This window comes from Myotis davidii, unplaced genomic scaffold (assembly GCF_000327345.1).
Source record: "Myotis davidii unplaced genomic scaffold, ASM32734v1 scaffold860, whole genome shotgun sequence".
In the NCBI taxonomy this organism is placed as follows: Eukaryota; Metazoa; Chordata; class Mammalia; order Chiroptera; family Vespertilionidae; genus Myotis; species Myotis davidii.
The window spans coordinates 207,758-228,267 of NW_006292442.1; the positions used below are offsets into that span (position 1 = coordinate 207,758).

Genomic DNA, 20,510 nt, shown 5'->3' on the forward strand with positions numbered 1-20,510 from the left:
GAGAGAGATCGATCAGCTGCCTCCTGCACGCCCCCCAGTGGGGATGTGCCCGCAACCAAGGCACATGCCCTTCCTGACCGTAATCGAACCCGGGACCCCTGAGTCCGCAGGCCAACGCTCCATCCACTGACCCAAACCGGTTCTGGCAATTTTGTGTATTTAGAAACAACTTCAGAACAACCAATTTATACAGCAGAAACCTATTTAAGAATTGATTAGATAAGTATTTTTTTTTTACAAATGTTCATAGCAACTTTATTAGTAACAGCCTCGAACTGGAAACTGTCCAGATGTTCTTCAATGGACAGATGGTAAGCAAACAAATATCCATATCAGGAGCTATTGCTCAACAATAAACAAGAACAAACTATTGATAGATACAACAACTTGGATGAAATGAATCTCCAGAGAATTAGGCTGAGAGGGGATAAAAGCAGGTCCAAAAAGCTACATACTTTATGATTCAATGATTAGATAAGTATTGATGTTACTATGTCTAAAGCAATAGTTCATTGATACATTTTATTATCCGTTTATTACACACAAATATTGTTTAAATATTTCACTTGGTTGTGTTCCTAAAATGTGCCCAAGACTATATGATGTTCCTCAACAGTCAATGGGTCTATTATGACAGACTATATCATAACATGGTGTATACAATTTGGAATAGAAAGATACATATGATTATATGTTATCCTTAAAAATTTGCAGAGTGAATTCGTTTTTTCACTTTTCCCTCTTTCATAATTTTCTTCTTATTTTTAAAACACAACTACTAAACATGTAACTACATATAGCACTGCACTGAAGACACACATGCACACAGAGCAAGTTTGCACAAGAGAGAGAGAGAGAGAGAGAGAGAGAAGGAAGAATTCCTTGGCTCTGCCTCCATGCATTTTGAGATTTTTACTCTGTGAGGTCTTATCATTCTTGTTACCCAATACCCATTTCTGGATTGTCCTCCTCTTGCAAATAGTCTTCCTATCAGTTTTCTGCTTGCTTTAGTTTAGCATAAGGCATAACAAGACAAACATAAGAAAGAAATATCTGTGCATGAGCACACACAGAGGAAACTGAAATAGCTGTAAAAGTGACTAATGCTAATAATTTGGAGCTATTTTACTTTGTCAACTAAAAAATAAAATCATTCTCTTTCCTGCTTGTCTGAAAAGTCATAAGAGCCCATCTGTGTACGGTTCACACAGTCTGCCACCATTCTGAGTAGTCCCAGAAATAATGTTCAATAGAAAGCCCACCCGTCCCATTTACTCTACATGAAAGAGTATTGAATGCCACTAGACCTGCGGTGAGTGACTTTTTGCTCCTCATTTAATCACAGCAAGAGTTGTTTTCACACAGCAAGGGATAGGAGATTTTAAAACTATTAAAAGCATACTTTCCAGAGAAATTTGAAAAAACAATTGTAAAAGCTAGTGGAAATTATCCAGTAAAATAATAGTAAAGCTATAAGCAGAAACCACAGGCCTAAGAACATTGTTTGTCAACATGGTATGTGGGACCCTTCACTTGAGACATAAGAACAAATCCAAATACTAAAAACCAAATCTGAATTGGAAATAGGAAATAACAAATAAATAATATTTCAAGAAAGTTAAAATACATTACTAAAGTAATGAATTATATTAATTTAGTGCTTGTTCTTCATGTTGAACAAGTTAGGACATTATATTTGCATCAAAATATTATAGTAACTTTTTTTTCTTTTCTCCTTTGTCTTTTGCTTCTCCTCCTACATATTTTTTATATTATAAGTTTTGTGAGGCCCCGGCCGATATGGCTCACTTGCTTGGAGTATAGTCCCCTGCACAGAAAGGTTGCTGTTTCATTCCACGTCAGGGCACACGCCTGGTTGTGGGCTTGATCCCCAGTAGGGAGCATGAAGAAGGCAGAGGATTGATGTTTTGCTCTCACATCTCTCCCTCTCTCTCCCTTCCTCTCTCTCTAAAAATCATAAAATATTTTTTAAAGTTTTGTGCCAAGTGAATGAATAAACAAACCAAGAAAGAGTTAATTATTCATATATTATCAGTTTCAAATTTTTCCATTCTTAAAAGTATTGAGAAAACAAAGAAAGCAGTGAGAATTAACTTTTTTGGAAGTTAACCAAAACCTTGAAGAAACCCAACAGTTTATAGCAACCCATGTTTAAGAAAAGTGGTTAAAAATTAATAAGAGGAATGAGCTCTGAAGAATTTTAACTTAGGCTAATCTAATCCTAAACTCCCCAGCTTAGAAGCCCCATTAAAAATAACACACACATTATCAGTCCTGGAGGAACCAAAATGGACCTTATTTTCAAAGAATTTTAATTATTTGATCTGTCTGGTGGCTCACAGGAAGAACTTGAAACAAATTGTATTTTGCCCAGATCAGAACTCATGCAGTGCTAAAAGCCACTATTGGGGTTGGAGTGGGGGATTGTTTGTTGAAACATTTTCAGGCAAAAATTTTAGTCACTGATGCCTTAGGCCAGTGATGGCGAACCTATGACATGCATGTCAGAGGTGACACAAGAACTCATTTTTTTGGTTAATTTTTCTTTGTTAAATGGCATTGAAATATATAAAATAAATATCAAAAATGTAAGTCTTTGTTTTACTATGGTTTCAAATATCAAAAAATTTCTATATGTGACATGGCACCAAAGTTAGGGTTTTTCAAAATGCTGACACACTGAGCTCAAAAGGTTCGCCATCACTGCCTTAGGCAATGGATATTAGTTGAGATAAACAAGACTAACCAAAAAGCTTGGGAGGAAATGTAGCGGAATGAGGTGTACATAAGAGTTTTAAAAAGCTCTAATACGGTGGGCATTCCCAGGGTTGTGCACATGTTAAGACTTGAGAATACTCAGAACTCTGAACTCTGGTTGACCTTCATGCTCTACATGAGCAAGAAATAAATGCTGAGACAGAGTTGTAAACTTCCCAGTTGAGTTTTAAAGAAGTGACCCAACTTTCACATAGAGACTCTCCACAAAGTCTGGGAGGGATTTTACTTGTAAGAATTTAAGGAAAGTAATGTCTAATCATTAGCTGATTATTAGGCTAATAAGTCAAAATTTTCAGTGACCAAACAAGAATACAGACTTTACAGAATTAGTTCAGAAAAGTTACTAAGCAAAACAAACAAACAAAAAATACAATAACAAACAGCAATTAAAGAAAAATCTGGGCAAAAGGGAGAATCTAATTTCTAGAGTTGTGCATTATAATATTCAAAATACATTGTTTTCAACAAAAATTTGCAATAACTGCAAGGAAATGAGTATAGGTTACACACAAGAAAAAAGAAGCAATCAGTAGAAACCATTCTTGAAGAAGGCAAATATGCAAGAAAGTATCAATGTAGGGTTTTTTAAATGTACCCTTAAAGTGGTAGGATTTCTGTTATGTATATTTCACTACACTTTTTAAAATATATTTTTAAATTGATTTTCAGAGAGGAAGGGAGAGGGAGAGGGAAATAGAAACAACAATGATGAGAGAGAATTATTGATTGGCTGCTTCGTGAATGCCCCCCACTAAGGATCGAACCCGCAAACTTGACATGTGCCCTGACCAGGAATTGAACCATGGCCTCCTGGTTCATAGGCCAATGCTCAACCACTAAGCCATGCTGTCCAGGCCAAAATCAATTATATTTCTATACATTAGGCAATGAACTATCCAAAATGAATTAAGAAAAGAGTACCATTCAAAATGGCATAAAAAAGGGAATAAATTTAAAGAAGGAAGTGCAAATGGTTTACACTGCAAACTACAAATTGTTGAAAGAAATAATAAAAGACTTCAGTAATGAAAAGTTATCTTATTTTGATAGATTGGAAGAAAATATCATTAAGAAGAAAATACCAGACAAAGTCATCTCCAGAATCAAGCAATCATTATAAAAGTTCTCACTAAGATTTTGTGAAAAAGACAGCTGATCCTAAAATTCATATAAAATACAAAAGACCTCAAATAGTCACACAGTCTTGCAAAATAAAACAAAAACATAAAGTACTCACATATCCTGATTACAAAACTTACTACAATAGTCCTCTCTTATCTGCAGTTTTACTTTCTTTGGTTTCAGTGACCTGTGATCAACCTGGGGTTCAAAATTCTATATAATAAAAGCCCAGCGACCAAACAGCGGAACAACCAGAATGACCAGTCAACCAGTCGCTATGATGTGCACTGACCACCAGAGGGCAGACATTCAATGCAGGAGCTGCGCCCTGTTGGTCAGCGCACTACCACATTGGCAGCGCCACTTGGCTGACCGGGATGAGCAGCTGCTACCGCTATGAACCCGGGCCAACGGGCAATCATCACCTCCTTGCCCCAGGCTTCTCCTCCTTGCTCCCTGCTGCCTCCTTTGAATGCCTGCAAGCCAAGCAGCACTGCCCGTGGGCTTGCAGAGCTGACCCTGGAGGTTGGGAGGTGGATTCGTGACTGCCGTGGGCCTGAGGCCTACTCCGCTGCCTCTCAGTGATATAGTCCCTGGGCCTGGCCCCAACCAGGTCTCCTGGAGATGCGAGTGCTTCGGCTTCACAGAAGATGCCAGACCAGGGAGCAGCCATTCAGAGGGTGGGTCCACAGCAGCTCGGCAGACCAGGATGAGCAGTGCTCCCACAGCAGACCTATCCCAGCAGGCCATGCCTCCTACCAGTGCACAAATCCCATGCACTGGGCCTTTAGTATTAAACAAAAAATTCCAGAGTAAGTAAATCATACATTTTTAAATTATGTGCCATTATAAGTAGTGTTATGAAATCTTACAACATCCCACTCAATTCCATTTGGAATGTGATAATCCTTTTTTTCCTCCTGGTGTATACATTCTGTATATGCAATCCACCTGTTAGTCATTTAGTAGACATCTTGGTTATCAGATTGACTTATCATGGTATTGCAGCATTTGTGTTCCAGTAACCTTTATTTTATGTAATAATTAGAGGCCTCGTGCATGAATTCATGCACCATGGGGTTCCTCAGCCTGGCCTGGGGGATCGAGCCGAAACCGGCTCTCTGACATCCCCCAAGGGGGTCTCAGAATGTGAGAGGGTGCAGGCCATGCTGAGGGACCCTACTGGTGCACAATTGGGGCGAGGGAGGGATACGGGAGGTTGGCCAGCCAGGGAAGGACCGTGGGAGGGCTCCAGGGCATGACCGGCCCATCTTGCTCAGTCCTGATCAGCCAGACCCCAGCAGCAAGCTAACCTACCGGTCAGAGTATCTGCTTCCTGGTAGTCAGTGCACATCACAGCAAGTGGTTGAATGGCCTTAGCATATCATTAGCATATTACACTTTGATTGGTTGAACAGACGACTGGACACTTAGCATATTAGGCTTTTATTATGTAGGATGAGCCCAAAGAGCAAGAGTGATGATGCTGGCAATTCATATATGCCAAAGAGAAACCATCAAGTGACTCCTTTAAATGAAAAGGTGAAAAGTTCTTGACTTAATAAAGAAAGAAATTGGCCCTAGCCAGTTTGGTTCAGTGGATAGAGTGTCGGCCTGCAGATTGAAAGGTCCCAGGTTTGATTCCAGTTAAGGGCACGTACCTTGGTTACAGGCTCCTCCCTGGCCCAAGCCTTGATCAGGACTCATGCTTGAAGCAACCAATCAATGTGTTTATCTTATATTGATATTTCTTTCTGTCTTCCCTTCTCTCTTCCACTCTCTCTAAAAAGTAATGGAAAAATATCCTCTGGTGAGGATTTAAAAAAATTGTATGCTAAGGTTGCTAAGATCTGCCATAGAAATTACTCTTCTATCTGTGAAATTGTGAAGAAGGAAAAAGAAAATTGTGTTAGTTTTGCTGTTGCACCTCAAACTGCCAAAGTTATGGTCACAGTGCATGAGATGGAAAATGCATGAAATTTGTGGGTGGAAGACATGAAGAGAAAATATGTTCTGAATCACTGACTGCAACATGTTGCACCAGAAAGCATTGAACCTATACAAACATGGCAGGTAGGCATAAGTACTTTTTTCTCCCTTTATAGATAGTTACTTGCTCCTTGACCGTTGGAAATGCTGTACTTACCTCATTTAATTACCTTAGAATTATTATTGAAAATGAATTAATCATATATGTGTCTGTCTAACTATCATCTACCTACTTATCTGTTTATCTATTATATATCTAATCTATCTATATGTGTTTAATATTGATCAATCTAGAGATGTATTAATTTTATCATTGTTTTCAAACAGCTTTTGGTCTCATCAATTTTCTCTACTATTTGTCCATCTTCTATTTTTTAATTTCCACTCTAATATTTATTAGAGTCTAATACATCCACTTATTTTGTGTCAAATTTACTATTTTCTAGCTTCTTAAGTTAGAAGTCTAGATCATTTAAACACTGTCTTTTCTAATCCTATATAATAAAAGCCTAGGTCCAACCACACATGACATTGTCACAAGACAACGTCGCGTGTGGTTGCACCTAGGCTTTTATTATATAGGACAAGATGGCTGCCACAAGATGGCCAGCAGGAGAGGGCAGTTGTGGATAAACAGGCCAGCCGGGGAGGGCAGTTTTGGGCAAACAGGCCAGCAGTGGAGGGCAGTTGTGGGCGATCAGGTCGACAGGGAAGGGCAGTTGTGGGCGAACAGGCTGGCAGGGGAAGGCAGTTGGAGGTGACCAGGCCTTCAGGGGAGGATAGTTGCAGGGGACCAGGCCTGCAGGGTCCTGGGTGCCTGTGGCCAACCAGAGGGAGGGAAGCCCAGGTTCCAGGTGCCTGCGACTGGCCAGAGGAGGGAATCCTGGGTCCTGGGTGCAGGGCAAGGCAGAGGTGGTTAGGGGTGATCAAGCCAGCAGGGGAGCAGTTAGGGGCAATCAGGCAGGCAGGCAGAGGGGTTAGGAGCCAGTGGTTCCAGATTGTGAGAGGCAGTAGGACATACCCAAGGGGTCCCAGATTGGAGAGGTTGCAGGCCAGGCTGAGGGGCACCCCCCCTCCTGTGCACTAATTTAATGCACCAGGCCTCTAGTTAGTCAATAATAATCCTATATAATAAAAGCTTAATTTGCTAAGTGTCCGACCATTCGACTGTTCAACCAGTCGCTATGATGCCACTGACCATCAGTGGGCAGACACTCTGACCGGCAGGTTAACTTGCTGCTGGGGTCCGGCAGATAGGGCCTGGGTGAGGCATGCCAGACACGCCCTGGAGTCCTCCTGCGGTCCCTAACCCCAATCAGGACTGGGTGAAATGGGTTGGACACACCCTAGAGCCCTCCAGTGGTCCCTCCTGAGCCAGCCAACCTTCCACGGTCCCTCCCTGGCCAGCCGGCCCTGACTGGCCCCAATTAGGACTGGGCAAGATGGGCCAGACATGCACTGGAGCCCTCCTGCAATCCCTCCACAGCCCAATCATGCACGCGTAGGGTCCCTCAGAGAGGCAGTTTCGGCCCGATTCCCACAGACCAGTCTGAGTGACCCCACTGGTGCATGAATGCTCCAGGCCTCTATTAGTGTGATAACTATGTACAGTGCCAAGTTGGTACTGAAAATAGGGAGAACACTTTGTAAGGTATCTGATTATCTAACCAATATATGGTATACCTGAAAGTAATAGAAAATAATATTGAATATAAATTGTAATGAAAAAATTTTAATTAAAAGAGAAAAAAAGCATTTTAAGCTCAACTTTTCTCTAATGTTGTAGCTGCATCCCACAAATGTTGGTATGTTGTATTTTCATTATTCATTTCAAAATATTTACTAAGTTTCTTTTTGATATTTCCATTGACTTGTGGTTATTTAGAATCATGTTATGTAATTTCAAAATGTTTAGGATTTTTCAAACATTTTTATTGATTTCTAATTAAATTAATTTGTAATAAGAGAATATTTGCTCCATATTTTCAATCCTCTCATAGTAGGCTGGGTTTATGGTTTAGTAAATGGTCAATCTTGGATCAATCTTGGTCAATGTTCCATATAAACTTGTGAAGAGTATTTATTTTGATGTTATTAAGAGGAATGTTACATACATGTGAATTAGGTCTTGTTGTTTGATATTGTTTTATAAGTCTTCTATGTTCTATTTGGTTTTCTATCTATTTATTCTGTCAGTTACCATGAGGGTAATAATGACATCTCTAAATATAAATGTGGACTGCTCCTTTCTTTCAGTTCTATCAACTTATCCTGTGTTAATTTTAAACTCTGTTATTAAGTACATTCTTTTAGTTTTTAAAAATATCTTATTGCTTGGCTGGCATAGCTCAGTGCTTAAGTATCGACCTGTAAATCAGGAGGTCATGGTTCAATTCCCAGTCAGTACACATGCCCTGGGTTGCAGGCTTGATCCCCAGAAGGGGGCATGCAGGAAGCAACCGATCAATTGTTCTCTCTCATCATTGATGTTTCTCTCTCTCCCTCTCTCTTCCTCTCTGAAATAAATAAAATTATATATTTAAAATATATATCTTATTTATGAATTACTCCCTTTATCATTATGAAGTGTCCCTCTTTGTCCCTATCAATGCTCTTTGTATTGAAGTCTAATCCATTTCTGCCCTTTTGTGATTAGTAAATCTGTATTTTCATGCTATATATATTTTCCATTTATTTCTTTATTTATTTATTTATCCTCACCCAAGGATACTTTTCTATTGATTTTTAGAGAGAGTAGAGGGAAGGGGGGGTGACAGATGGAGAGAAACATCGATATGAGAGAGACACATTGATTGATTGCCTCCTGCAGGAGTCCGTACAGAGGAGGGGATAGAGCCTGCAACCAAGTTAAATGCCCTTGACCTGAATCAAACCAGGACAATTCAGTCCAAGGGCCAATACTCTATCCACTGAGCCAAACAGGCTGGCGCTCCATCTTTTATTTTAAATCTTTGCCTGAGTGTCTTGTAGACTGCATATGTATTTATGAACCATTAACATTAACAGGATCAGTTAGATGTTAAAATGTTGGTTTTAAGTTTACTTATTTGTTTTATTTCTCTTGAATTTTCCTTTATTGGTTTTATTCCTTTCTCATTTTCTCTTTGTTTATAGCATTTCACGTAACCTCTTCTGTTGTATTATTTTTATCTCATCATTTATTGTTTTAGGCTTTATAGTAATCATCTTGAGCTGTTTAATCATCACAGCCTACCTTCAATTAAGAGTGTACCATTTAACTTGTCATGATCCAACACTTCTTTTGTGCAATTTTTATTTCATTTTACTTTTATATTTTATAAACTATCATCATCAAAATCATTCCCTTTCTTTGCGGACTATAATTGTATTCATATTAGATTGCTTAATATTACCTTAAAAGGTACTGAACACTTGTTAATTTATTCCTTTTTTTTTTTTCTTTGTGCTCCAGTTTGAATAGCTTTTGGCTTACTGGTCAGCTAATAATAGAGAAATGCTTATCCCGACCCGTCCCTTTACATCCCTGCCATAGCCTTCACTTTCAGTTGTCACAGAGCATGAAATTTACCCGGAAGTGGAAGCTTAGGATCTTCTCAGGTAATGTTCAGTCCTAGTCATGTGCATGGTTTTTGAAACTCTCTGGTGTATGAGGGAGCTTTTAAAAACCCTTATTCCTCCATGTATCTCCATCCCTTGACTCTCCCTTCCCAGGTTTTTTAGTTTGTGGGTTGCTGCACCATTGTTATCGCTTGTCCCAGGTAGCTATATCTGGTATAGGTGCCTTTAAATTTTTTCAATAAATGCTATGTGAGAGATTGCTCCAGCTCCAAGAAAGTTCCAAGGCAGGAGAGAAACAAAAGCAAACTTCTCTGCCAACCTCTTAGAAATTTGGCAGACAGATAAAAAAAATAACCACCACCACAGTTCTTTGGGAGCAAGGTTTGCTTTGCCACTCTGCACCAGCAATCTGTACCAGGAATGCAATCCTCCCTCCCAAGGTCTCCACCAAACTAGGAAATGATGAGTGATAGCAAATGAGTTAAAATGTCACAATTATCTCTTACTGAGATGTAGGAGATTCTTTTTTTTCTTTTTTCACTTAGCATTCCATTGGTTGTATGTTTTTAGTTAGAATACGGAGTTCTAAAAAGAGTAGATTCTGTAAGTTTCTGCCAGTTTAATTGTTGCTTTACTGAATGGATAGAATTTTGAAATTCCTTACTCTGCCATTTCCAGTGTCAAAACCTCTAGAGCTTCCCTAGATGGTTTGGCTCAGTGACTAGAGTGTTGGCCTATGTTCTGAAGGGTCCTGGGTTTGATTCTGGTCAAGGGCATATGCCTGGGTTGCAGACTTAGTCTCCAGTAGCGGGTGTGTAGGAGGCAGCCGATCAATGATTCTCTCTCATCATTGATGTTTCTATCTATTCCTCTCTCTTCCTCTCAGAGATCAATAAAAATATTTTTAAAAGAATATGTGACTACCATTATGACCCTTGAAATGGACCTGGCAATTGGAGGCCCCCTCACCACATGTTCTCATCCCCCTTCTCTGGAATGTGTGCTCCACTTGCCTTCCCCACTCCCAGAAGCTGCCTCTAGGACAGTGATGACGAACCAATGACACGCGTGTCAGAGGTGACACGCGAACTCATTTTTTTGGTTGATTTTTCTTTGTTAAATGGCATTTAAATATATGCAATAAATATCAAAAATATAAATCTTTGTTTTACTATGGTTGCAAATATCAAAAAATTTCTATATGTGACACAGCACCAGAGTTAAGTTAGGGTTTTTCAAAATGCTGACATGCTGAGCTCAAAAGGTTGGCTATTACCGCTCTAGGGTATAGCCCGAGACTGTAGCAGTAAGGTGCTGAGACAATATAGATTGGGTACATGACTAAACACACTGAAGACCTCTTATGTACATAAATGAACACAGTGAAGATCCCCTGTGTACATAACTGAATTCAGTTAAGGCACTGTATAAACTTTTAAGATTTAGTGGGTGGGTGCAGAAAACTATTGTTTATGCAGGTGCCTACAACAAGTGTTGTAAGTTCCCTTGCTTATTAAAACGGACAGAAAAGGACAAACACTGTATGGTTTCACTCATATGTGGGATATAGAACAAAACATAAACTAACAAAAACCATAAAAAATTCATAAATAAACAGAATGGTGATTACCAGAGGAGAGGGGGTAAAAGGGGTCAAATATATGGTAATGGAAGGAAACTAGACTTTTGATGGTTAGCACATAATAGTGGACACAGACATTAACATTATATAACACAGATATATAATTTTAATTACCAATGCTATAATAATAATAATAATAATAATAATAACAATGATAATGTAACAAAAAACATTGCTACCTGCCAATCTGGAGTGGTCTGCTTTTTCTTTGGTCTTTCCCTGCCCTCTGCATAAGGGTGCCAGTTTTACATCACACCCCAGTAAATCAACAGGGGGAGAGTGGAAGAGAGGAAGAGAGGAGGGAGTGAGGGAGAGGGATGGAGATAGAGAGGGAGGGGAAGACATAGAGGGAGATGGAGAAAGAGAGGGAGATGAAGAAGAAGAGAGAGATGGAGAAGGAGAAGGAGAGGTAGAGGGAGAGAGAACTTATTAAGCATTTTTATACCCAGGACTTACACATACTAGAATAAATACAAAACCTAAGAAACCAGAAATTTGACCAAAAGAATGGTTGTGCTATGTGAGATGGGCAGCAATAGGAGCCAATGTCCTTCAAGGGCTAAAGAGTCTATTTAGGAGTATGTAGACCCTATAAATGTTCTTTTTTAGAAAATAAATCTGAGAAGCAAAGTAAGAGTAGACTATAGCATTTTGACAAGGCCAGTTTCAATAGATCACAATGATTATCTGAAAGAAATTATACTACATAATATATACATATGCATATACTATATAAGTTGGTCTTTAAAGGATGGTTGGGGTTGGAAGATAGAGAGAGAGAGAAATGCTATTCTATTAGGAGAAAAAGGCAACATCACAATAAATTCATTTTCATTAAAAGAGAGGTTCTTGAGTTTCTTTGGATATATTCCCAGAAGTGGAATCACTGGGTCATAAGGCAGTTCCATTTTTAATTTTTTGAGGAAACTCCATGTTGCTTTCCACAGTGGCTGCACCAATCTGCATTACCACCAACACTGTACTAGGGTTCCCTTTTCTCCACATCCTAGCCAACACTTGTTGTTTGCTGATATATTAATGATAGCCATTCTGACAAGTGTGAGGTATTATCTCATCGTGGTTTTAATTTGCATTGCTCTGCTGATTAGTGACTAATTTGAAATAATATATGCACCCCTATGTTCATTGCAGCATTATTTACACTCACCAAGATTTGGAAGGAGCCCAAATGCCCATCAATAAATGAGTGAATAAAAAAATCTGTAGTACATTTACACAAAGGAATATTAATTGTCCACAAAAAAAGAAAATAGTACCTTTTGTGACAGCATGGATGGATCTGGAGAGTATTAAGCTCAGTGAAATAAGCCAGTCAGAGCATTACAAGTACTATATGATTTCACTTATATGTGAAATATAATGAACAAAATAACAAAAAAATAGAAACTGATTCACAGATACAGAGAACAGACTGACAGCTGTCAGAGGGCAGGGGTTTGGAGGGCTGGGTGAAAAGGTGAAGCAAAAAAAAGAACTGGCAGACATAGACAACAATATGGTGATTACCAGAGGGAAAGGAAGGAGAGGGTAAAGGAGGGATAAATGATGATTGAAGGAGACTTGACTTTGGTTAATGAACACACAATACAATTTACAGATGATGTTATTATAGCACTAGAGGCCTGGTGCATGAAATTTGTGCATGAGGGGGGTCCCTCAGCATGGCCTGCCTCTTGCAATCCGGGACCCCTTAGGAGATGTCCAACTGCCAGTTTAGGCCCGTTCCTTAAACCGGCAGTCAGACATCCCTCTCACAACCCAGGACCACTGGCTCCCAATCACTCACCTGCCTGCCTGCCTGATCACCCCTAACCACTCTGCCTGCCTGCTTCATTGGCCCTAACCACTCGCCTGCCTGCCTGATAGCCCCTAACTGCTCACCTGCCTGCCTGGCTGATTGCCCCTAACCGCCTCTGCCTCGGCCCCTGCTGCCTCAGCTTCATCCAGGACATCCGGAAGGTTGTTTGGCTGTCTGATCTAATTAGCATATTACACTTCTATTAGTATAGATTGTATAGCTGAAACCTATATAATTTTAGTAACCAATGTCACCTTAATAAACTCAATAGTGTTTTTTTTTTTTAATGAGAGGTTCTCAAACTTTATCATGGATGAGTATCAGAATCTTCTGAAGGGCTTTTTAAGTCACATACTCCTAGTCCAACCTACAAAGTTTCTGATTACATAGTGATGTTAGTGTTGCTTGTGTAAGGACCATATTTTGAGGACCACTGTATTAATGTTATGAGTATTTGTGATGTGTGATGGAGGTGTTACCTAATGCTACAGTGGTACTCATTTTGCAACATAAATATGTTAAATTAATGATGTATACCTTAAACTTACACAATGTTACGTCATCTATATCTCAATAAAATATTATGAGTCTGGTCGGAATGTTAGCATTACATTGAAATAAAGTAAAAGTAAAATACAAGCTAGTATGTAATTAAAATTAAAAAAAAGATCTGCATGTCTTATATTTGTTAAGATTGAAAAAAGTAAACTGTAATTTATATATTTTACTTTTATATTTGAGATGGCCATTCTACTATTTTGAAAATGTTTTTTAATGAATAGACAAAAGACCTGCAAAATATGACAACATAATCTTTTCTGTGGTAGGTCATATCACATCCTGGACCTCATTTTCTTTATTATCCAGAATACCTGCTTTGTTTTCATCAAAGTTTCGTTTTGAGAGTCAAATAAGATAGTGAGCTTTTTTTAATCTTTATAATGAAGAGAATGAACTAGATCCATGGTTTTTTCTCCAAAATTTCACCCAGATAAACCTTTTTTCCCACCTGTTTCTTTCATGCAGCCTATTATGAGCTGATTTGTTCCTCTCTTCTCCGAAATACATGTTTTAATTCTAACCTCCATTACCTCAGAATGTGACTCTATTTGAAGACAGGATTTTTTAAAATATATATATTTTTATTGATTTCAGAGAGGAAGGGAGAGGGAGAGAGAGATAGAAATGTCAATGATGAGAATCATTGATCAGCTGTCTCCTGCACGTCCCCTACTGAGGATCATGCCCGCAACCCAGGCACGTGCCTTGGCTGTAATTAAACTCAGAATCCTTCAGTCTGCAGGCCTATGCTTTATCCATAGAGCCAAACCTGCTAGGACTGAAGACAAGATTTTTAAAGTGATAATTTGGTTTAAGATGGGGTCATTAATGTGGACCCTCAATCGATGTAACTATCCTATCTAATAAAGAAAAAAATGCTAATTGACCCTCATGCCATTGCAAAGATGGCAGCATCCATAGCCAATAAGGAAGGAATATGCTAATTGACTGCCCCACACTCAAAGATGGCAATGCCCACAGCCACAAGATGGCGGTGCCTAGTCCCATAAGCCCCCCAGCTGCCCAGGACCAGCCCGAGATACAGGCAAGCCTCGGATGGCAGCTGCCCAGCCACCCAGGGCCTCCTGAGGCTCAGGCAACCAGGGCCAGCCAAGGCTTGCGCTGCCGGCCATGGCAGCAGAGGTGTGATGGGGGCGTCACCTTCCCCTGATCACTGGTCACCTCCCACCCCTGAGGACTCCTGGACTGTGAGAGGGGGCAGGCCGGGCTGAGGGACCCCCCCCCCTCCAGTGCATGAATTTTCATGCACCAGGCCTCTAGCTATTTTATATAAAAAGAGATTTAGACACTGAAATTTACAGAGGTAAGGCACAAGGAGATGACCATTAACAAGCCAAGGAGAAAGGCCTATGAAACCAACGCTGCAGACTCCTTGATGTCAGACTTCTGAACTCCACAATTGTGGGAAAATAAACTTTGTTGTTTAAGCCACCATGTCTGTGATACTACCTTATGGCAGCCCTAGTAAGCTAACACACAATCAAACCTAATTTATAAATAACTGCATGCATGACAGAGTTATTGTGCTACTGGATCTTGCAAACTAGTTGGGGAGATGATCAAATAAGCAATCACAATTAAACATTAGAACCTGACATCGCCCTAGTCAGTTTCGCTCAGTGGATAGAGCCTGCGTACTGAAGGATCCTGGGTTTGGTTCCAGGCAAGGACATGTACCTCAGATGCAGGCTCCTCCTGGCCTTTGCCTTAGTCGAGGTGCGTGCATGAGGCAACCAATGGATGTGTTTCTCTCTGTCTTTCCCTCTCTCTTCCATTCACTCCAAAAATCAATGGAAAAAACAATTTATTTTTAATCCTTGTGTGAGTATTTAAAAAAAATACAAAAAAACACCTGAGTCCTTGATTTATATTTTGAACTTACAGAAATGACTAAATTTTAAAGCTGCCATTAGAGCTATCTTAATAAAGATAAAAAGCAAGATAAGATGGGAATGCACAACAGAAACAATCATGCTAAATGTTTGAAATAAAAGAATGAGTAAAGGGTTGAGGTGAAGAAAAAAAGGAAGGAAAAAAAATAGGAAGGGACAATTCCAGGAACTCTTTAAGGTTTATTACTACATGTATATTCTATGATTCTACATAATAATCTAAGAAAACTGTACATTAAATAATTGAGTTTGGAGTTGTAGACATCAATTATTTATATATAAATGTCCAGCTTATTGAGATACAATTAGCATATAACATTGTTTAACCTTAAGTTGTATAAGATAATAATTTGATATATGTATATATGTGAAATTATTACAATATGTTTAATTAACATCCAACACCTCACATAGTTACAATATTTTTTCTTGCGATGAGAACTCTTAAGATATACTCTCTCAGCAACTTTTAAATATGCAAACCACTATTGTTAACTGTAGTTGACACGCTGTACATTCTGTACATTGTATCCCCAGGATTTATTTATTCTATAATTGGAAGATTATACTTTTTAATAACCTTTATCCATTTCCCCCACCTGCACCACCCACTTCTGATAAGTAATCTGTTCTCTGTTTCTATGACTTTGTGGGGGTTTTTTTATTCCGCACATATGTAAGATTATGCAGTATTGGTTTTTCTTTGTCTGACTTATTTCCTTTAGCATAATACCCTCAAGGACCATGCATGTTGTCACAAATGGTAGGATTTCCTTTTCTAATGGCTGAATTATATGTATGTTAATTTTCTTTATCTGTTAATGGACACAGGTTGTTTCCATATCTTGACAATTACAAATGATGCTGAAATGAACGTGGGGATGCAGATATCTCTTTGAATTAGTGATTTTGTTTCCTTCTGAATATATGCCCAGAAGTAAAATTACTGCATCATATAGTAGTGCTATTTTTAATTAGTTGAGGAGCCTCCATACTGTTTTCCACAGTGGTTGCACCAATTACATTTATAGACTTATTGAGAAATTAATATTCACAGTGAACATAATTTTTGTTGGTTGAAGGCGATTATAGGTGACTTATGGAATTTTCACTGTTATCTAGATAATTTGATGTCATATAGTCACTTGAACAGAAAGTTTAATCTTCTTCCAGTGCTCCCTGCTCCCTGACAACATTTCAAAACATTTACCTAGTAAATCACCCAAAGAAATACTTATATATTTCAGGCAGGGTGTTTAATTAGCACATGGCTGAAAATATGATTTTCGTTAACAAGAGATTCTCTTCCTCTTCAAACTTAGCTAGGATGCATTTAGAAAGTTCTTCTGGGTGTGGATTTCAAAATAATTTGTCCTTGGGGAAACTGTCAAGTATTTTTTGAGAGAAATTGAATAAGCAATTTTTTTTAAACGCACAAAGACATTTCCCCCAATTAATGTCTGCTGTCTGGAAGTGCTATGCAGTTCAAGGAGTTGACTTCACTGTACTCTTTTATGTTTGAATACCTTAATCAAACTATCTGTCATAATGGTAGAATGTCATCTGAAATTCTTCTTCATGATGTAATTGTTACTAAATCCTGGAAACAAAGTTCAAAATGTATTAAAGATATGACTTTACATTATTTAAAAAGAGGGTGCCCAGCCAGTGTGGTTCAGTAGTTGAGGGTTGACCCTTGAACCAGGAGGTCACAATTTGATTCCTGGTCACGGCACATGCCTAGGTTGTGGGTTCAATCCCTAATAGGGGCCATGCAGGAGGCAGCAAATCAATGATTCTCTCTCATCATTGATGTTTCTATAGCTCATTCTCTCTCTCTCCCTTCCTCTCTCTTAAATCAATTTTAAAAACATTTTTTAAAAGAGAGTAATTAATAGGTTTAAATCCTTCCAGGAAGTATCTATGTAATGCCATTTTTGTCAAAGCTTCTTTTTTATAGGAGCTCATACTGAATTATGCATGACAAAAACAGAATTTGTAGAGGAAATCAGATTAAAATATGTCTTACAAGATTAGATTTTCTACTTTTTGTTTTTATGTTAGATTTTATAAATAATTAATGAGAACAGTGCCTCCTACTGGCAGTTACCTAATTGATCCAACACATTTATCACAAACATCATTGTTTGGATTAAAACATGAATCCAATCAATGCCTTATATGTACCAGACATTGTTGTGTATTGAACAGTCAGACAAAGTCATAATCCTAATTTAGCTCATAGTCTGACAACATGGTTTGTTAAGTATAAGTAAACAAATGCAATATACAGTGTATAGGTGCTAGAGTGGGGTATATAGAACAGGTACCTAGCCTAAATTGTAGAAAATGGTACCTGATCTGAAAACTAAGAGGTGGTGAGATTCAACCCAAATGGAAGACTGTGTGTGTGTGTGTGTGTGTGTGTGTGTGTGTGTGTGTGTGTCGGGAGGCAGAGAAGAAAGAATCCAGATGTGGACGTGTGTGTATGTGTGTTGATAGATGCAAGAGCAGGAATTCATTTGCATATATATATAAATATCAACCCTACTTATCAAGATAAGTTAGAATTTGCTGCAGTAAAAAAATATCTCAAAATATTAGTATGTAAAACCACAAAAATTTATTTTTCATTCATAGTACAGTGTGAACTGCCAAGGGCTCTTGTTCATTGTAATTATTCAGGACTTATTCTAACAGAGATACTCCTCAACATATGCTTTCACAATTGCTGCAGTAAAGGAAGAACTGGGCTGGAGAGTTGATTTTCAGCTTAATAGTGACATGTGTCATGTCCATTCATATTTGATTAGCTACAGCAAGTCATGTGGCTTTATAACCTCAAGGGGCAGGGGAAGTGAAGTCCTATCATAAGCCAAATCTTAAAGCACTTGATAACATGAACAGTAGTATTGACAGTAGTTCACTGATATCAAACATATTCTTTTTAATTAAAGTATAGTTGGCATACAAAATTATATTGGTTTCAGGTGTACAATTTATTCTCTATATTTTACTCAATATGAGATAACCACATTAGAAATCAGAAAGAAACGGTAGTTCTACTGAATTTTAAAATTATTTTAACTTTATACTATTTGGCACATTCAGGGAACAGTATATGTTATGAGGGAAAGGTTAGATTAGGGATCAAAAAATAGCAGTTTTAATATTTGTTCTCCTACACATTTTCTGGATATTTTCAAGGAACTCAGTTATACTCCACAACTAGTAAAGGAAAACTTTCAATGATGATTATTTTCTACATTATATGGGAAATGTTACATATTCTGAGTTTTCTTCTGGGCATATCCATAAAAGAATTAAAAAGGCACCAGATTATTGGTGTACCTTGATAAAATTAAACATGAAAATTGGAATCTATACATGCCAGGAAACTTACTTGTTACATATTCTTATACTTTCCTCTTTTAAGGTAAATTTGAAGAATGAAAATGTAGGCTTGTTTCACTTATGAGTATTTTTAGTCTTTAAACACAATGCTACACAAACAGTATTCTATTTTTTCTAGTAATTTATATATTTTGTTTTACGATATGTGAAAAATATTCTTATTTAGTTGATTATATAAACATCTCTATGTATCAAACTTACAACATGTGAAAACAGCAAATATTAAATTAATTAATGCATTCTTAATCTGAATTTAAATTTATTATACAATATCCATAGGGTATCCACTTCTGAAATGGTAGAGTGAGAAGCTTTGCAGACTTGCTCTCCAGAGAGAAGTTCTAGAATTGATAAAAATTGTAATACAACAGACATTGCCTGGGTTGGGGGCTCAATCCCCAGTGTGGGGCATGCAGGAGACAACTCCATCAACAATTCTCTCTCATCATTGATGTTTCTATCTCTCTCTCCCTCTCCCTTCCTCTCTGAAATCAATACAAATATATATATTTTTAAAATACTATAGACATTTAAGCTCTCTAAAAATTGTCTATAGGGCATTCAGCAAATAAATATTTATATAAGAAAATCTTCAATCACAGTGAGAGTCAGTGTCACTGGAATTCCAATTCACTCACATTTCACATAAATCTATAGTAATAAAAGCCTAAGCAACCATCACAACCAAACGGATGATCGAACAGGCTGCGTAGGGGAACTAGGCCAGCAGGGGAATTAGTGAAGGACAACCAAATGACTGAGCAGCAGGCTGTGTGGGGCAACTAGACTGGCAGAGGGGTTAGTAAGGGGTGACAAAACAACCAAACAGCAGGCTGTGTGGGGCAATAAGGCCTGCAAAGGGGGCAGTTGGAGGCGACCAGGCTGGTGGAGGGTGGGGGGCAGTGAGGGGCAACCAAAAAACTGAGCAGCAGGCTGCGTGGGGTGACCAGCAGGCTGCGCGGGGCGACCAGGCCCACAGGAGGGGAAGTTTGGGGCAACCAGGATGGCAGAGGGGGTCAGTTGGGGGTGACCAGGCCGGCAGGCAGGTGACTGATTAGGAGCCAGAGGTCCAGGATTGTGATACCAATCCCCAGGATCAGTTTCCGAGGCAGCTGGGGCTGTGAGGGCCACAACCCTTGCACAAATTTCATACATCAGGCCTCTCGTATAAAATAAATATATATCCTATCTAATAAAAGAGAAACATGGTAATTAGCTGTACCACCACTACCCTTCCCATTGGCTAATCAGGGCAACATGCAAATTAACTGCCAGCCAAGATTGCGGCCGGCAGCCAGGCAGTTTAAGGTGAACATGAGGCTTGCTTGCTTCAGTGATGGAGGACTGCAACGTTCCTCGCCTACCTTGAGGGCCTCTGAGCTTGCAGTTTAAGAAACATTGTTACAAATACAGAAGCTAAACAAAACCCCAGAAACCTGCTTTCAGCCAGCTGGGCTTCAGCCAGCAGGCCACAACATTGTTTCAATTATAAAACAAACACAGATCCCTGCTTTCAGCCAGCCGGGATCTCAGAGCTAGAGTGAGCAGGACCGCAACAGTGTTACAATTATAGAACCCAAACAAACCAGATACCTACTTTCAACAGCCAAGGCCTCAGAGCTGGAGCCAAATCTCAGAGCTAAAGCTAGCCCAGAATGAAAAAAAAAAAAAAAAAGAAAAAAAGGACAGG

The 20,510-nt window shown here is 38.8% G+C and overlaps 1 pseudogene; it reads left to right on the forward strand.

The window, feature by feature from the left end:
- Positions 1-4,317: 4,317 nt before the first annotated feature.
- Positions 4,318-20,510, forward strand: part of LOC102754720 — a 21,558-nt pseudogene continuing 5,365 nt past the window's right edge.